Source organism: Nelumbo nucifera, chromosome 5 (genome assembly GCF_055504915.1).
Source record: "Nelumbo nucifera cultivar China Antique chromosome 5, China Antique-T2T, whole genome shotgun sequence".
Classification (NCBI taxonomy): domain Eukaryota; kingdom Viridiplantae; phylum Streptophyta; class Magnoliopsida; order Proteales; family Nelumbonaceae; genus Nelumbo; species Nelumbo nucifera.
The window spans coordinates 73411919-73432274 of record NC_142653.1 but is presented as its reverse complement, the minus strand read 5'-3'; the positions used below and the strand labels follow the sequence as shown (position 1 = coordinate 73432274).

The window sequence follows — 20356 nt, the reverse complement described above, 5'->3', positions numbered from 1 at the left end:
ATCAGCTCGGATGCACTTCAACTTATTCCCCATTTCTCTCTCAACCTTGGCATGAAAATACTTGAAAACATCCAACACCTGATCCTTAGATTTCAAGGCAAATGTCCACACTTTTCTAGAGTGGTCATCAATAAATGTCATAAAATATAATGCACCACCAAGAGATCTATCTTTCACGTAACAAACATCAGTGTGAACTAAATCTAAAACATGGGGCTTTATAGATGGAGGAAATTTATGAAATGCATCTCTACTCTGTTTGCCAGCTAAGCAATGTACACATGTTTCAAGAGGCATACCTTTCACATCAGGAAGAAGATTTTCTCTAGAAAGTATCTGAAGCCCTTTTTCAGTCAAATGTCCAAGCCTCCAGTGCCAAAGCTCAATGGATGAATCATGAACTGCATTCACCTCTCCTTTGCTCAACCTTGCTTGCATCACATAAAGGTTTATTGTGCTTCTTTCCCTTTGCCACAATGAGTGAGCCCCGACTGAGCTTCCATTTTCCATCACTGAAGGTATTTGCATAACCTTCATCATCTAACCTGCTAGTGGAAATTAGATTTAGGCGAATATCAGGAACATGTCTAACATTCTTCAAAATTAATTTGCAACCAGTATTGCTATCTAGACAAATGTCTCTCATGCCAACAATCTTGGATATACCAACATTCCCCATATGAACATGTCCAAGATCACCTGTAGTGTAAGTTGTGAAAATTTCACCATGGGGAGTAACATGAAAAGAAGCACCTGAATCTATAACCCAATCATTGTCTGGGCATGCAAAGTTGACATAATTATCATCACAAACAATAACAACATCACCCTCGGCTGCAACAATTGTAGTATCTTTTTCTTCTTTCTTTCCTTCACCTTTCCCTTTGGCTTGTTCTCTTTTCCAGACTCTGCATTCATTTTTGTAATGTCCTAGTTTATTACAGTGATGACAAATGATATTTTTCTTGTACCTAGTTTATCATATTTGTTACGGGGACCTCTGCTCTTACTTCTTCCCTGTTTTTCTTTCTTTTCTGTTACAAGAGCTTGAAATTCTGAATAATTCCCTTGTTCTTTCCTCTTAGACTCTTCATTCAACAAAGCATCTTTGACTGTGTCAATGGTTACTATACCATTAGGAGCTGAATTACTGACTGAAACCACCAAGGTTTCCCAACTGTCAGGCAAGGAACTAAGTAACAACAAGGCCTGCACTTCATCATCCAGATTCAATTTCATAATAGTCAATTGATTTATCAATGCTTGAAAATCACTCAAATGTTCATACATATTAGTCCCATCTTTATATCTCAAGTGTACTAGTTTTCTAATCAAGGCAGCCTTGTTTAAACCTATTTTCCTTTCATACATAGACTCTAATTTTTTCCATAAAACATCAGCCCTAGTTTCTTGTACAACATGGTGAAAAATGCTGTGGTCGATCCACTGTTGGATTTGGCCTATAATTTTTCTATGCATGATTCCCCATTCATCACTTGACTTGTGACTTGGCTTTACTTCATCACCTCTTATGGGTAGGTACAAATCTTTGCAATAAAAAATGTCCTCCATTCTGTGTTTCCAAATGGCATAATTCGATGAAGTCAATTTTATCATAATACCCGAGGATTCCTCCATTTGTACCAACACAAACAATTAATTTCAGCCAACTTGGCTCTGATACCACTGTTGGGCAAGTTGCACTATAGTAGAAAAAATGAATGTAAAACCAATCCTAGGACAGCAAGAACCTTTCCCCCCAAATTTGTGTGTCAAAATGGGTTTGCCAACGACAATGATAACAAGTAAACAATTCAGCCAAGTAACAGAAAAATAGATAACAATCACCATACAATAGCACACTAGAATTTTTACGTGGAAAACCCCAAAATCAGGGAAAAACCACGGGACCTATGGTCTGTAAAAGTCTTCCACTAATTCATAAATTAATGGATACAATAGTCTTCTCTAGTTGCAACTAGAGTCTTACAAACATCAAGGAAATAATCCTTGGTTCACAAGAACAACATTAATATCACCAAATGCAAGGTGGATACAACACAAACATAAGTTTAGATTTCACCAAGTTGCTATAAATTTGAACTAGGAAGTAGAGAAAAGGAAGAAGAATCACCAAATCTGAATTGGAGTGGGATTCTTAATTCTAGCACTTAATATCATCAAGAACAGGCTTGAAAGGCACCTCCGAACTTGATCTTGAATGGAACAAGAGCCAGCTTTTTCCTCTTCTTCACAAAACTCAAAGAACTAGAAAAACCTTTTTGGTTTAGTGTTTTTTTTCTTCGTTCTTCTCTGTTCGGTGGTTACGAATTTGATGCCAAATTCAAAACTGAAAGGTGGAAGCCTTTCTTCCGCTATCCGGCTCCTTTTTGGGAGCAAATAAAGGTGGGGTGGGCCCCTCCATATGGGCTGGACCCACACCCAACAGTTCTTCCACATTTTATTACTCAAATGTGCTAAAAGTGGATATGGATCGGGACTAATCTAATTCATTTCTTATCCAAATGGCATTTCTGTGGTTTTTCATTCCATAATAGGGTTAAAATTATACATTAGAAAGTATTTGGATATACTCTTGAGCATAAGCTATCTCGTTGATTGTCATTAGACCTGTTAACCTGTTTCGAACTTGGCTTTTTTCAAAATTCTATTGGGTTTGACTTGAATCCTGATCCCAAGACAGTGTAAAGTTAATTACATCTCCTCCCCACAAGGGGCCGCCCTACAACGCCCCACAGCGTATCCCCGCCATGTATTGGGAACATCTCTCGATGATATATCAGAATCAATGATATCATCATCGGGAGATGTTCCCAATACACGATGGGGATGTGTTATGGGGGACCATGGGGTGGCCCCTTGTGGGGAAGAGATGTGAACTCGTCCCACCCAGCCCATGAACAAGTTGTCATGTGGCTGCCATGAAATCCAGAGGCTTAAAGTCTAGGAAAAGCATCCGCCCGTTGAAATCGACGTCTACCTCTCCCTTTATGTCTCTTTCTCCCAACTATGTTCCTTGTAACTACAACGAATCGGCCACAAATTAACCCCCAACAGGTACCCGACTTCCCCAACCCAATGGGATCAAGGATGGGGATTGTTTTGGCGGGGCGGGGACGGGGATGGGGATTGAGGTCCCCACCCCAACCCGACCCCAATTATGTGTGTGTGTATATATATATATTATTACATTATTTATATTATATATATATATATATATATCAAAACATATTTAAAATTTTATTTATAATTTGTTTTTTATTTATTTTCAGTAATTTTTTCAAATAAATACTGTTATTTAAAAAAAATTCATGGATTTAGGTCCCCGTTGGGGATCAAGAATAGAGGACAAATTTTATCCCAGTGGGGATCGGGAACGGGGAATATGATCCCCACCCAAAACCGGCCCCGTTGCCATTCCTAAGAGATGCACATCGGCACATGGCTAGTGTGTTATTTCTTGCTCTTTTTTTCATTTCATTTTAATTTAATAATTTTCCCACCACTTTGTCCCGTGTAGTTAATAAGTTTGAGAGTAGGGGTGTTTATTTTTTAATTTTTTTTAGATTTTGAGAAGTGGGAAAGGTGGTCAACGTGATTTTAGTTTTCATTGACCAAGATACCTATATTATTTTGTTTAGATTTATGTGGGGTTCACGGAAAATTTATTTTCTCTAGGTATCATTTACGTATACCCAATAAGCATACCCATCTCTAGGTCGCTAAATAACTTTTTCATCTGAGGGGAAAGTTGCCAATACTTAGATAGGACAAAATTACCCCTTTAATGATGGATTTTTATGAGTAAAATGGCCATTATCTTATTAATCTGGGAGCTTTGATGGGCTGAGACCTGTGAGAAGAAAATACTTATTAACATTATATTTCTATGTTCTTTTATATTTATATGCTTTTGTGTATTCATCTCTTTTTCTTTTTCTTTATTCTATTTTCTATAATAACTTTTTACATTTTATCAATTGTTTTGCGAAATGGTCTTACAAATTTTATAAGCGTATTTTGGAAATTTAAAAATGTTTAAACTAGCACATAATAATCACATAAGAATCTTTTCTGTATTTAACGGTAGGGGGCAATGTGTTGAAATCTGGATGTTTAGGATGAATTTTGTTGCAAATGAAAGTTCAGACCTTCAGCAACTAAAGTGTGAATGCCTTATTTTATGTTTTCTGTCAAATCAGATTTTGTGTGGGAGTGAAACTTAGATGGACACAACTCAAGCCGAAACCAACCCAGCCCAACTCGTGATTTTAGACAGGCTAGGCATGGGCCAAAAAGTTTTGGGTTTTCTTATTTTTTGAGTTGGGCTCAGACCTAACTCTTAAGTAGTCCAAACCTTACCCGAACCCAATAACGCCTTATTACCCAAGCCCAACCCAATTCTACATATACAACATCCATATATAGACATATACTTACATGCATACATGCATCCATATATAAATACATACGTTTATATCAAATTTTAGTGTGGGCTGATTGACTAACCTGAACCTAGCCTGAGCCCGAATTGTACTCGAGTGCATTAAATTTTAATGTAGACTAAGCCTGGATTGAATAGATCGGACTTGACTCAAGCTTGAGTCTTAGGCGCCATTCTTATGGGTTCAGATTAAACCCAGCCTAGCTTAGCCCAACTTTCCCAACTTGCACCCATAGTTTGGTGTACAGCCATTGACTCAAATGTGTGTCTCACTCAGTACAGCTTGATCTACAAGATCCTTGAAAGTTCATTGGTTGCGAGACATTGAGAATTAGAAAAACCTCCCATGTACGATGGGGAGACAAAGACCCCCGTTGTACTTTGATCGTGAGACAAAGACCCCCTTTCGTTAGCCTTCCATTAAAATCCCACATTACAATATTTTTTAATCCCCATACTACCCTTGTAATACCTATTCGGAGAAAAACACTATTCATCTTCCCCAACCTCAGGATATACAAGCAGTAGCAACGGTAGCTGTTGCAGTGGTCCTCTTTCTCTCCCTCCTAGTCTCTTTTCTTCCCCTTCCCCTTTCTCTCCTCTCCTTTCTTCTTCCTGATTTCCTCTGTCTTTTGTTCCTTGCAGATGGAGAGAGAAAGAGAGAGAGTAATTGTTTTCCGTTCCTCTCCAACACCCTGTCTTTCTTCTTTGAAAGAGACAATGGTTGTGGAAGTTGTGTTGCTCCCCGAGGTGCATTGGACTGGTACGCATTGAGGTCCTCGCTTGACTACTCAGTTGCTCCACCACCAATTCCACCATCGCCTCCGAAGGCCATCATCATAGGAGGAATTGATCCCGATGACGGACTAGTAGGTAACCCCGGTTGGAATTTTTGGTGTTGTTGAAGAGGTGGAGGAGGTAGTTGGGGTTGGGGAGGTGAGATCCTACTTCTACTGCCATCGTGGTTCTTGTTATGGTAGTAATAACAGTTTTCCCCCGATTGGGGCTCCCCCTTCACCTCTTTCCGGTGGAAGTTCCTGTGACAATCGCATGCAATAGGGCCTCTGGGGTCCCTTCCTCACCACTCGGCATGAATCTGCTGATCCTTTGACCCTCCCCCTGACCCCTATTTACCCCCAACCCCATTCAACCCGTACACGCTCCCTTCCCGCCATAAATTGGAGCTGCCCAATAACTTTCCATTTCTAACCTGTTAAAACTATAGTCATAAATAATGCCTTCAACCAAAGCGCATAGAAATTGCTAAGATTTTGGTAGCAAACACTGCAATGGACACTGACAAAGTAAAGATCTATGGGGCACATGTCCGTGTTGATTCTATGTCACGGGTTGCACAGATTGAAGGGGCAGAAAAAGAGAAAATGAAAGATAAGGTTGAGAAGATTATAGCACATGGGATCAATTGCTTTGTGAATAGACGATTGATTTACAATTTCCCTAAGGAACTATTTGCAGATGTGGGAATTTTGGCGATTGAGCATGCTGATTTTGATGGAATTGAGCGTCTTGCTCTGGTAACTGGTGGTGAGATTGCATTGACCTTTGATAATCCAGAGTCGGTTAAGCTTTGACACTATAAGTTCATTGAGGAAATCATGATTGGAGAAGACAAAAGTAATTCATGTCTTTGGGGTTGAAATGGGTCAAGCTTGCACCATAGTATTAAGAGGTGCTAATTTTCATGTGCTTGATGAGGCTGAAAGGTCTCTACATGATGCCCTATGTGTACTCTCTCAAACTATTGTCGACAGCAAAGTTTTACTTGGATGAGGGTGGCACCTGAGATGGTGATGGCAAAGGAAGTTGATGAATTGGCCCGTAGGACTCTAGGAAAGAAGTCTCATGCAATTGAGGCATTCTCACGGGCCTTATAGGCCATCCCTACAACTATTGCAGATAATGCAGGTTTGGACAGTGCGGAATTGATTTCTCAGCTTCGTGCAAAGCATCACAAGGACGGGTGTACTGCTGGAATCAACATCCTCTGAGGAGCAGTAGGAGACATGGAGAAACTTGGAATCTCATGGCCATTCAAAGTCAAACAGGCTGTGCTACTTTTTGCAACTGAAGCTGTAGAGATGATACTCAGAGTTGATGAAATCATCACTTGTGCCCCACCGAAAAGAGAAGACAAAATTTTGGAGAATTGGGATAGAGAAAGAATGAGAGAGGATGGTGAGGGAGGGGAAAAGAAGAGAAGAAAGGGAAAACAATAAGTTAAATAGGTTTTAAGAGAAAAAGGGCAAACAAAGAAAATAGAAAAAGTTTAGTGGGGTATTTTGATAATTTAACGCATTCTGTTATCTGATTTAATGGTCAAAGGGGGTCTTTGTCTCACGATCAAAGTACAAGGGGGTCTTTGTCGCAAAACAAAGTACAGGGGGTCTTTGTCACAAACCCCATAATACAGGGGGGTCTTTGTAATTTACCCTTTTTTTTTCTTTTTGGTATTTGGTGATATGTCCGAATCCCCTAGGCTTCGTTTGGGTCTGGTGTAGAACATCATCAGTGTAAAAGGACACTGATGATGTTTTACACTAAACCATATATATAGGTGACCATTACATTTTGAAAACTGATATAAAAAAGTGTAAAGTTTTACATTGATAAAAGCGATATAGTTTTTTATAAATTATTGATGTTAAACCTTATGCTTGATGAGGTTTTACATCAATTCATGATGTAAAATTCCACTCCATTCAAATGTCGACAAATCTAAACCGAAGTGAAATTTTCCGTCGGTCATAATTACACGCTCCTTCCAAACTCATACAAAACCGAACTGATATAAATTTTATATCGGTTATTGATTTACATCGCTTCCAAATGCAGCATAGGGCACACCACCAATCATAACCCCTCTTCTCCAAAGTTGGTGGTAGCACGATTAGATTCCGCTTTCTACTGGAACTCCGCAGCTAACATACCAACTCAACAACCCTTCAGTTGGCTAAATGGGGTTGAGTTTGGGTTTTACCGTTTTTGAAGCAAAACTAAATTCATTATCAAGTTTTGGACCTAACTGGAACTTGGACTATACCAATTTGTTATAGGCCTATCCAAGGTGATATGATAAATTTGAACATAGATAAATAAAACCTAACATCTTTTCAAATCCTTGGCCTTCGCTCAATATGGACATCATTCAGCCTTACTATGCTAGGCTTCAAGGCCTTGACACAAAACATGAAGCAAAGATGATCTAGTAATGACAATGGGATAGGTTCCAGGCTGGGATCATATTCTCCATCCTCCATCTTGATTTTGTAATAAATCCTTGTCTCCAATTCTGATTCCCATCGGAGATAAAAGTTGTCTTCTATCTCCAATCCCCGATGGGGATGGGTTTTCCACGGGGACTCGAATCTCCAAAATTTTTTAGTCAACAGTATTTTTAGAAAAATAAATTTACTTAAAATAAATAAAAAATTTAAAATATAAATAATATTTAAAATGTATTTTAATATATAAATAATGTCATATATATAATAATATATTTAATATGAATAATATTTAATATATATTAGGATCGGGAGAAGGCAGGGATCTCATTGTCAGGAACCCATCGGGGATAGGGAGAATTGCCATCCCTACTAGCTAATCTGAAAAATATCATACCGAAAATTCACTTGGGATGGATCAGGGTTTCTAGAGATTAGTTCAACACCCAAGAATTAAGCCTAAATCTAGCATATTTATCCGTTCATTCAAGCCTTATCCCAACTATATGGGGTCCTCTACATGTCTACCTGAATCATGTTTTGTCATTTTGTTCTGTTTAATTTCATACTTATTGTTGAATTATTAGTACTTAAAACATTTCTTACTACTCCAACCTTTGCCCTTTTTGATTTATCCTTAACCCATCTAACCCCTTTAATTGCCAATAGGTTCCTTCTTCTAATGGATGTTCAAATGTTTTTTATGCATGTGACTAAATCATTTTAGTCTATTTTATTTCATTTTATCACCTATTGGAGCTATTTCTACATTCCTTCAAATGATTTCATTTCTTATCCTATTCTTTGCAATTTTTTCCACTTATCATAATCACATGATTCAAAGTATCGGAGATTGAACACAAATTTTGAGAGTTTAATTTCAGCAAAACTATTTTTTTCATTTTCTTTTACCCAATGTCCAAAGTATTAGAAATGCCAAGTGTATATCGGAAGGGAAATTTTAAGATACGTATCGGGATATGCCTTGGATACGCATGCATATCGGAGAAAAACTAAGATACGCTTGGAAACACTATAAAAACTTTAATAAATCATAAAAATACATCAATAACACTAAATATAAGACATCCATGAGGTGTATATACATTGAATTAATATATTTTGATGGTTTTATGAAGAAATATATTATAACTAATTATAATTTCATTAAAAATCCTATGCTTAACTATAATTTATAAATTATAATTCTTAAATTTTAATGTATTATGGAATGAGAAAAATCCAACTCTCCTATCCAACCACAAAACATGCATTGGCACAACTTTTATGTGAAAATATAATTAATAATTATTTATTGTTTAAATAATTATTATTTATTATTCATTTTAAAAAAATATAAAAAATAAATAAACATTATATAATATATTCAAACAATAGTTATTAAAGAAGAAATTTCAATTGTGGATATGATAGATCATCTATAGAATTATAATATATTCAATCATTATGATCAAATGATAAAGTATAATTAACTAATTAATTTTTAATTATAAAAAAATAAAAAAAATAATTATTAAAGAAGAAATTTCAATTGGTCTATGTATATGATAGATCATCCATAAAATTATAATATATTCAATTGTTATGTTCAAATGATAAAATATAATTAATTATATTTGATGATACGCAATCCGGTCGGTCCTACGTGCCGGTTACCTCGCCTCTAACAGAGCTGGAGGTGCCTGAAACAAGGAAGAAGCTGGAGATTTCCGGGGAGGAACCCGGTTGGTACACTCCGAAGCTCAAGTTAACACTCTTGAGAAGGCAAGGGGAAATAAGAGACTTCAAGACCAGAAAGCACAAAAATCACATACCTCTTTCTCTTGGGGGAGGAAGGCCTCTTATGGCCACCTGGTGCACTTACTCCCAAAATTCTGCTAAGTCAGGTATAACCGCCTCTGTGGGGGGCAGGCATAACCGCCACTATCCTCTCTGTCAGGGCCGTCTCTGCCACAACTAAGATGGCGGTGGCAAGTGGCCTTTACGGCGTGATTTCCGTTTGTCAGACCCAGACCAGTCAGGCATGCTGCCTCAGAGTCATGCCGGTTTCACAGTCGCGCGACCTGGAGCCGAGGTGCTGGAGTGGTGCGCGAGGTGAAGTCTTGAGTTTGGATGAGTAGATCCTACTGTCCCGAAGTGCTGGCACATGGTCTGAACTGGCTCGAGGTGGGCTGGCCCTGGCCTTGCCCCTCGCGGGGTTTGCTGTTAGCCTCGGGATCCTTTAAGGAGAGTTCGGGGTTCCTTTTGGGGAGCTTGGGAGCTCGGGCCTCTCTTTGAGGAGCTCGGGAGCTCGGGCCTCTCTCTTGGATATGGCCACGCTAAGTCATCGTGTCGAGCTGGCGTTCCTGCTAGGTCATCTCGTCTTCTTCCACGTGTCGCACAACTAAGGGGTCGGACCAAATCTACCTCTATCAATTGCCCCCCACTCCCCATGCCCGGGGTCTTGACCCGGTGTGGGGAGTTCACGGACTGACGGGTGGATTTGCTCCGTGGCGTGCTTAGTCCAGTTCGGAGATTCCCCGGTCTGATCCGCTTACGTTCTTGGCTCAACCAGGGACAGTGCGGCTCGACCGGAGTCAGCCCGGGTTGCGTACAGCTCACGCGTGGATGTCAAACGATTTATCAACTATCGGACGTAAAAAATTCATGCTAAACTGATTTCACCTCGGGGGTCATGCAGCCGGTTTTCCTGAGTCGTTGGATGGCTTCAATCTCGACCGTTGATGCACGGATACAGCGGCTATAAATAGTGGGGTCCCTGGTCACTTTTCCTTCGCCAAATTTCAACGATCGTTCCTTGAGCTCGCATCCAAGGTCCCCATCTCGCGTCAGTCTCCTTAGTTCGATAGCGTTTCCTTTGGTGAGTCCCCTTAGCCTTTTCAATTTCCTTTCCTTTTCCTTTTGCGATGTCTAGTTCTAGTAGCTCAAGTAGCTTAGATAACCTTCTAGAAGGGCCTAAGGCGGAGACCTCGGGTCGGGCTAACTCCTTTGACAGCCTTCTTGATATGCCCGAGGTAGGGCCTTCAACCCGGGTCACCCCGGGTAGCCTAGAGTCCACTTCACGTCGGGTCCGGATGCCGGACACGTTCGGACCTTCTACTATGACGTCTGAGAGACTTCGGTCTCTTGTTCGTCAGTTCAACCTGCCTGGGGAGTATGCATATAGCTTACTTTCGAGCAACTTCCCTTGGGAGCACGGTCCAGATGAGATCGTGGTTTTCCGGGAGCAGCTCATTGCCGGGTTGTGCCTTCCTCTTCACCCTTTAATCATCGAAGTCTTGAACCACTTCGGCGTCTCGGTCGGTCAACTTCACCCGAACTCTACTCGCAACATTGTCAGGACCATATCCCTCTGTTGCGAGTACGTCATCCCCTTAGACTTAGAAATTTTTTCTGCTATTCTTATGCTTAAGAAACAAGCGAGCTACCTTCCCCAGCACAGGCGGGCTTACAACCTGTCACCTCGCCCGGGATTCAAACTCCTTCACAAACTCCCAAACAAAGTCCCGGCGTGGAAGCGGGACTACTTCATGGTCCGAAGTGCTACGGGGTGGTCGTTTCCTACTCATTGGAGGGCGGTCGTCCCTAATCCCAGCATCATGTTAGATAAAGACATGGCGAAAACCTTTCAATCCTGGGCCCAGGTCGGGTTCTAGTGCGGAGAATACCTAACGGAGGCCAAGCTTATTCAGACCGATCTGAGTCCGGGTAGGCTTCTTTACTTAGTTTTTTTTTTGGTACTAATGCCGAGCTCCCTTTGCAGGTACCATGGAAGCAGAGAAGACCCGAGGTGCCAACTTGCTCGACGGGATGAAAAGAAGAAAGTGGGTCAGCAAGCGAGCTCGGGTGGAGTCTCCTCGGGCCATGGAGCCCGAAGTCCCGAGCCAGCCTCCGATCATCAACCTGGACTCTCCTAGGGAAACTGAGGCGGCAGGTCCCATCCCCGAGATGGCAACGGAGCCCGGCGCTGCAGAGGCTGGGGAAGTTGAGACTACGGAGGCTTCTCGAACCCCAACTGTTTTCTCCAGCTCGGGGAGCCAGGAGGGAGTTGGCAATGTGCTAACTCCGAGCTGCGCTCTTCGCAAGAGCCAGAAGGCCGTTTACTCAAGCGAGGTCGCGGCCTGGTCCGAGCTCCCTGTCAGCCACATCGGCGCACGTGCAGCGTCTCACGTCATGGTGGTAAGTTGTCGAAGTCTTCCCTTTGTGCTTTTTTCATTCTCTTTTATTTTCTTGCCGAACTGACTCTTTGCTTGGCAGGCGAACTCCTCTATTCACGCCCTGATAATTCAGGCAGAGAGGAACCTGAAGCGGGCACAAGCTACCGAAGAAGCTTTGGGGTCAGCTCAGGAGTGGGCGCAGACTGCCGAAGAGGCTCTGGGGTCAGTTCGGGAGTGGGTCCATCGCCTTGAGAGTGAAGCTTCAGCTCAGATGAGCGAACTGGAGAGACTCCGAAGGGAGAATGGCGCTTAGAGGCTCGTCGTGAAGCACCTCGCGACTTTGAAAGGTGTCCTGGAGCACAAGGTGGAATACCTCAAGGCCGACATCAAGGAGAAATCCGAGATATTCTTCCAGGCCCTTGAGGATACCAAGGTGAAGGCCGTCGATGATTACATCGTGTCGGAGCGCTTCAATGACCTAATGGTGGGCTCATACCAGAGGGGCTTCAAACTGAGCCGGTGGATGATAAGGCACGCCTACCCCGAACTTGACATTCGTGCCATCTCCACTTCGTGCATTACTCCGGAGATGGCTGCTGCGGCCGATGAAGATCTGGATTCTGACGACGAGGCCGACCCCCCGAGTGCTGCCGAGGTCCCTTCTGAGGGTAAAGGGGATGTAGCCCCGAAGTGATGTATATTGGGCCTGCGAGCCCGAAGTGATGTGTCGATCCTGTGAGCTCATTTCTCCTTTCTTTTCTTGTGAACATTGTAAAGCAAGTATTAGTAATGAAATACCTTTTTCTGCTTAAGTGTTGCATAACTATTTCTTTTTTGCCGAAGTGATTATGTTGCCGAACTACATAGAGTTAGGTCCTCGAGATGGGGGAATTCCTTGAGGCGGGCTGACATAGTAAGGCTATATGCCCGATCTGTTCTCTGTCTGTCTTGGAGTGAGCTTTACACCACGGGTTTCATACCCGTGCTGCCTACTCCTTTGGTACTAACACTTAGCTTGCGCTAATGAGTTCCCGAAGTCATCCTTAGCTCGGCACTTTAACTCAGGATATTTTCCTAGGTTTCTTGCCCATGCCAGAGAGGTGGCCGGATCTTGTGGTGTCAAGGTTTTCGTTACTTCGGCATTCTGACCCTTAGGCTCTCGGGAGTGGCTTAAAGTCCGCTCAGTTCGGCAACTTATAGGTAATATCGCCTTAGGTTGACGATGTTCCAAGCTCGGGGTATTTACCTACCCTCTAGGGTCACGAGCTCGTATGCTCCTCCGAGTGCTTTCTTTATTCGGTAGGGTCCTTCCCAGTTCGGCCCGAGTTTGCCAACGTCGGGTTCAGGTACCATGACCTTGCGGAGAACTAGGTCGCCGATGCGGAAGTTTCGCTTCTTGACTCTGGCGTTGTAGTACCGAGCTACCCTTTGCTGGTATGCTGTGGTCCTGATGTATGCAAGGTCCCTCACATCATCGAGTAGGTCGTGGTTGGTATGTAGCTCATCGTTATTGGCATCGTCGCTGTACTTTTCCAGCCGAAGTGAGGAGATTTCGATATCGGCTGGGATGACTGCCTTCGTGCCATAGATGAGGTTGAAGGGGGTTTCTCTGGTGGCGGTTTTCTCTATAGTTTGGTATGCCCATAGAACGTTGGGCAGCTCGTCCGCCCATAACCCTTTAGCTCGGTCTAGCCTGGCCTTCAGTCCACGAAGAATAGCTCTATTCGTGACTTCTGCCTGACCGTTTTCTTGTGGATGCGCGACCGACGTGAAGTTTTACCGGATCCCCATGTCCTGGCACCATTCTTGGAATTTGATGTCTTCGAACTGCTTGCCGTTGTCGGAGATCAGTACCCGAGGTAGCCCGAAGCGGCACACTATGTTCTTCTAGAAGAAGTTCTGGACATTTCGAGCTGTGATTGTTATGAGAGGTTCAGCTTCAACCCACTTCATGATGTAATCTACTGCCACCACTAGGAACTTTCTCCCACCTGTTGCTGGCAGGAATGGTCCGAGTAGATTGATGCCCCACTGTGCGAAGGGCCATGGGCTGGTGAGATACTTGAGGTTGGCGGCAGGCTGATGGTGAATATTGGCGTGCTTCTAGCACTTATCGCATTTCCTGACCAACCCAACGGCATCTGCTTTCATTGTTGGCCAGCAGTACCCTTGTCGCAGTGCTTTTTGAGCGAGGGCCCTACCCCCAAGGTGTCCGCCACACAGACCTTCATGAATGTCGTGGAGTACAAGCTCGGCTTCGGGAGGCCGCAAGCAACGCAGGTAGGGAAGCGTGTAGGATCTCCGGTACAGCCGTCCGTCTATTATGACGTATTTAGCTACCTGGCGCTCTACCCTTCTGGCGGCATTGCGGTCTGCAGGGAGGGTTTCTTGTAGCAGGAAGCTCGTGAGTGGATTGATCAAGCTCGGCTCTGCTTAGGCGACAGGAGCGACCTCCTTTGCCCCCCGAGAATGCTACGCCAAGGTAAGTCCTCTATGTACACAGTTCTCATGGTGTTGTCACTGGTGCTGGCTAACTGGGACAGGGCATCGGCCTCAGCGTTCTCTGACCTCGGGATTTGCTTGATCAAGTGTGACTAGAAGTTGAGCAGAGCTTCTTTTACCTTTGTCAAGTAGCCGACCATAGTTGGCTCGCGGGTTTTGTATTTGCCTGTAACTTGGTTGACCACGAGTTGGGAATCACTGCAGATAACTATGTGTTTGACTTTCACCTCTTGTGCCAGGGCTAGCCCGGCTATCAACGCCTCGTATTCCGCCTCATTGTTGGATGCCGCGAACTCGAAGCATAGCGCGTACTCCAGTTTCGTGCCACTTGGATCTTGAAGAACTACACTGGCTCCACTGCCCTACTGATTTGAGGAGCTATCTACGTGAAGGATCCGGGGTTCTTCATCCCAGTTTGCGCTCGGCCTAACCAGGAGAGATACTGAACTGGGTGTGACCTCACAGGGCTCGAACTCAACCGGCTTGGGAGCACCGAGCTCACCCAAACTGGGAGCCTCGTGCTCAACCGAGCTAAGGACCTCAGAGCTAAATGTGCATTCTGCAACAAAATCCGCCAAGGCTTGGGCTTTGATAGCGGTTCGTGGCTTGTACTGGAGGTCGTACTCATTGAGTTCGATGGCCCACTTCGTCAATCGACCAGAGATCACGGGTCTGAGCAATACTTCCTTCAAGGGTTTGCTGGTGAGGACGATGATGGTATGGGCTTGGAAATACGGACGGAGTTTGCGGGCCGCAATGACCAGCGCATAGGCTAGCTTTTTTATCTCTGGATATCTCGTTTTTGCTCCCTGCAATACTCCACTAACATAGTAGATGGGTTGTTGAACCCAATCTACTTCCTTTATTAGTACCGAACTGACCACTTCGTCGCTTGCCCAGAGGTACAGTTCTAAAACATCGCCATCTTTAGGCCGGATCAATACCGAGATACTGGCGAGGTATCTTTTGATTGCCTTGAAGAAGGGCGAGCTGGCATTCCGGGTTCCACTCGAACCCTTTGCTTTTCATTGCCTTGAAGAAGGGCAGGCAATGGATTGCTGATTTAGACATAAAACGACTCAGAGTGGCTATTATGCCATTTAGCCTCTGAATCTCTTTCACTTTTTGGGGTGGTCTCATATCTAGGATGGCCTTTATTTTGTCCGGGTTGGCCTCAATACTGCGTCTGTTGACGATGTACCCTAGAAACTTACCCGAGGTGACACCGAAGACACACTTATTTGGGTTTAGTTTCATGTTAAATTGACGCAGAATTTGAAAGACAGAATGCAGATCTTGTATTAATTCATGCGAAAACTATGTCTTGACGACCATGTCTTCTACATAACATTCTATCTTTGTGTCAATTAAGGATTGAAACAGCTTATTCACAAGCCTTTGAAAGGTTGCCCCAGCATTTTTAAGTCTGAAGGGCATAACCTTGTAGCAATACAGGTCAAACTCGATTATGAAGGCGGTTTTTTTCCTCGTTGACTGGGTCCATCCTGATTTGGTTGTAGCCTGAGTAGGCATCCAGGAAGCTTAGCAACTCGTGTCCCGAGGTCGCGTCCACTAGGCGGTCGATCCTGGGGAGGGGAAGCAATCTTTCGGGCAAGCTCAGTTTAGGTCGGTGTAGTCGATACACATGCGCCACTTGTCGTTCGCCTTTTTTACCAGAACGGGGTTGGCTACCCAGCTCGGGTAATGAACTTCCCTTATGAAGTCTGCTGCGAGGAGCTTCTCGACCTCCTCATCGACCGCCCTCCAGCGTTCTAGGGCTAAGTTGTGTTTCTTCTATCTAATGGGCTAGTTCGGATCGCAAGGGTTCTTCCAGGGATGCACTAACTTGAAGTGATCTGGTCAGGTCTTCTGCCGAGACAGGGATGGGAACAGTTTCCTCCGTTGGTGCAGCTCGCTCCTCGTTTTATTCCACCGGTCGCTCCAATTCGAGGTCACTGGTTACCTTGGCCTTTCCCTTGAGGGCGGCGACGTAGCACTTGTGGGACTCGAGCTGGTCGCCCCGCACTACCCCGATGCCGAAGTCCGTTGGGAACTTCATGGCTAAATAGTAAGTAGACACCACGACCTTTAAAGCGTGGGTGATTGGCCGACCTACTATGGCATTGTAGGGGGAGGGGGTCGCGACCACCAAGAAATCATGCCTGAGTCTTACTGTGCTAAGCCACGTGCCGACATCCACGGGTACTGTGACCTTTCCCAGGGGTCTGACCTCTTCTCCGCTGAAGCCGACCAACGGGGTGTTCGCGGGCTTCAAGTCATTCTCTCGGAACTGGAGTTTGTCGAAGGCCGCTTTAAAAAGGATGTCTGCCGATCTGCCAGAGTCAACGAGTACGCACCGAACTTCGTAGTCTTTGATCTTTACCTTTATGACAAGTGCATCGTCGTGGGGGTAGTGGACCCCGCGCGCATCGTCTTTGGTGAAGAATATGGGGTCTTCCGTCCTAGGCTGCTTTGGAGGATTTTGTTCTTCTCTGGAGACCTCCCGGGTTGATGCCCGAGCTGCTGCCGAGGTGCATCCTGCTACGATCGATCCTCCAACGATCACGTGGATTGTTCCCTGAACTGGTCTTTCCTTCGAGGGCTGCTTCTGTGGTTGTTCTGCTGGCCGGCTGCTGGACTCGGGAGCATCTCTACTGTGCTCCCCCTGCCGACCTGTCTTATTTCTATTATTGTTATTATTATTATGTTGTACAAAATTTCTTAGGTACCCGCGACGGATAAGTTCCTCTATCTCGTTGCGGAGATTATTACAATGTTTGGTGCTATGACCGTGGTCTCTATGGAAACTGCAGTACAAGTTTTTATTCCTCTCATTCGGGTTTCCCTTCAGACGAGGTGGCCACTTCACATATGGGGCGTCTTTGATCGTCATTAAGATCTCGGCCCGCTTCGCGTTTAAGGGCGTGTAGTCCATCCGACCTGCTATGGGAGCTCGGAACGGCTGGCTTGGCTTCGTCCCCCGAGCTGGGACTTTCTTTCTCCTATCATTTGGGTTGGAGGGTTCGCCTTCCCTCTTCCTTTTTTCGTTCCCGCTTTCAGTTCTTTGGTTGATCTCCTCCTTTGTCCTTATGAATTTGTCCACAAGATTGAGGAATTCAGCTACGGTCGCGGGCTGGTTGACTACTATGTGCCACTTGAACTCCTTGTGTGTCACACCCCTCTTGGCTGCCGCGAGCTGTACTGCGGGGTCTAGGCGTGGTATCTACAAGCACGCGTCATTGAACCGCTTGACATAGCCCCAGATGGACTCTCCTTCCCTCTAGACTATTCCGAGGAGGCTCTCCTCGGTTCGGGGGCACCGCTTGCTGGTAACAAAGTGCGCGGTGAAGACTTGCACGAACTAGGTTCAGCTTCTTATCGACCCGGGGGCCAGGTTCCTGTACCAGGAGCGGGCCACTCCCCTGAAGGTGGTAGTGAAGGCCACACACATGTAGGACTCGTTGGCCCTTGCCAGGTGCATTTGGGACTAGAAAGCATCGACGTGGTCATTGGGATCAAAGGACCCATCATACTTGTCTAGAAGAGGGAGTTTGAAATCTTTGGGCATGGGAACCGCAAGGAGTTCTGATGACAGGGGGAAGGGACTGAAAGAATAGGGGCAACTTTTAACTCATCCGAGCTTGCTTCTTCTTTACCTCGGAGCTCAGGCAAGACGCGGGTGGTAGTTCGGTGACTTCGTCGGCGCCTCCGCTGCTACTTGGAAGGCCTAGTATTAGCGCTGCTTGCCTCGGTGTTGCCGAGCTTGATAGGCCCGGACTGTTGGTAGTCCGCGGCCAGGACGCCGAATTGGTTCTCTGCGAGCGGGAGCTCGAACTTAGAGTGCCGAGGTGCTGACTTGATCGGCTGGGAGGTTCTTGATCCGCCGGCGAGCTGCGAGGCAGGGGTAATTAGTCTTCCCCTCCTGCCCGGGGATGAGGCCTAGCTCCTGGAAGGGTTCTGAAGCTAGGAAGCTTCCCCTTGGTGAAGGCGCCCGCCCTGAGGGGAGGGCTTGACCGGCTTGGCAGCAGGGTGTCAAGGTGGGAGCTGAGGTTGGTTCAGAGGCAGTTGGGGGAATTGCTGTTGGTTGACACTGAGAAATGTGGTGTAGTACTTGCTGCTGATGGAGCTGATGTTGTTGGAACTACTGCATTTGGGCTTGCATTGCCCGCATGCACTGCATCAAGTCCTCAAGTTGGTTCTGGCTGGTTGCCAGAGGGACAACGGTTAGTTCGGTGAAGGTTGTCTCGATAGGGAGGGGAAGGGGAACATTCACAGGTGCCACCGTGCTTGGTATATTGGGGCTAGGGATTCCGTCCGTCGAGAGGGAGACGGTGAACTGTCCGATGCATACAGTGGTGGGCTGAGGGTGTTCCCCTACAGCATTCAAGTAGGCGTTGTGCCTGTTGCTGCTGGAGGAAGCCATGGATGCTAAGGTTTCTTTGAGAGAGAGTTAAAGGTTAGGGGAGACTTTTTGAAGTCTTCCCACAGACGGCGCCAAATGATGATGCGCAATCCGGTCGGTCCTAGGTGTCGGTTACCTCGCCTCTAACAGAGTTGGAGGTTCCTGAAACAAGGAAGAAGCTGGAGACTTCCGGGGAGGAACCCGGTTGGAACACTCCGAAGCTCAAGTTAACACTCTTGAGAAGGCAAGGGGAAATAAGAGACTTCAAGACCAGAAAGCACAAAGATCACATACCTCTTTCTCTTGGGGGAGGAAGGCCTCTTATAGCAACTTGGTGCACTTACTCCCAAAATTTTGCTAAGTCAGGTATAACCGCCTCTGTGGGGGGCAGGCATAACCACCACTGTCCTCTCTGTCAGGGCCATCTCTGCCACAACTGAGATGGCGGTGGCAGGTGGCCGTTACGGCGTGATTGCCGTTTGTCAGACCCAGACCAGCCAGGTATGCTGCCTCAGAGTACAGATGTCAGATACGGTTTTACAGTCGTGCGACTTGGAGCCGAGGTGTTGGAGTGGTGCGTGAGGTGAAGTCTTGAGTTCGGATGAGTAGATCCTACTGTCCCGAAGTGATGGCACATGGTCCGAACTGGCTCGAGGTGGGCTGGCCCCGGCCTTGCCCCTCGCGGGCTTTGCTGTTAGCCTCGGGATCCTTTAGGGAGAGTTCGGGTTTCCTTTTGGGGAGCTCGGGCCTCTCTTTGAGGAGCTCGGGAGCTCGGGCCTCTCTCTTGGATAGCCGCGCTAAGTCATCGTGCCGAGCTGGCGTTCCTGCCAGGTCATCTCGTCTTCTTCCACGTGTCGCACAGCCAAGGGGTCGGGCCAAATCTACCTCTATCAATATTAAAGAAGAAATTTCAATTGCTCTATGGATATGATAGATAAATCCATAGATCTAAAACATATTTAGTCTTTATAGGCAAAGAAAAAACTTACACTTTCAAATTTTTTGTTAATTTATATTTTCCCCAAATATTTTCATGAAATTTTCCTAAATATATTGATAGCACAAAAAATGTGATTTTGAATGTAAGAAATGTTGATCAACATAAATTTAAGCATTTAAGAAAAAAAAGAAATCACAAGATATTATAAGAGATTGAAAAAATTTACCTATTTTTGCCATATTTTTTTCAAAATTTGAAAAATCTTTAAAAGAAATTAACGATCCATGCTTGTTTCTTGCAAAATTTTGCAAATCTAGTACTTTAGGAATGAAGTTTAGAGTTTTAGAGTCATTTGGGGTGAAAGAAGGCTTATTTTGGAGAAAAGAAACTTACTTTCTTCCTTTAATTTTTTCTTTGTTTTTGACCGTATCTTTTTTATCGATACGCTACCGATATACCTCGATACACCCTCGATATGCCCCCATACACCCCTAATATGCCCCAATACTCTCCCGATATAGATTTGATACACAAAAAAAAAAAACAAAACGTCCAATTTACATACATATCTTATATCCATTTTTAAAAAATACGATATCAAAATGTTAAACTTTGCTTTTACCTAAC

The 20356-nt window shown here is 44.8% G+C and overlaps 1 pseudogene; it reads left to right on the top strand.

The window, feature by feature from the left end:
- The first annotated feature begins 5700 nt into the window (after positions 1 to 5700).
- On the top strand, positions 5701 to 18819 carry LOC104589192 (T-complex protein 1 subunit beta pseudogene; annotated as a pseudogene).
- Positions 18820 to 20356: the final 1537 nt, after the last annotated feature.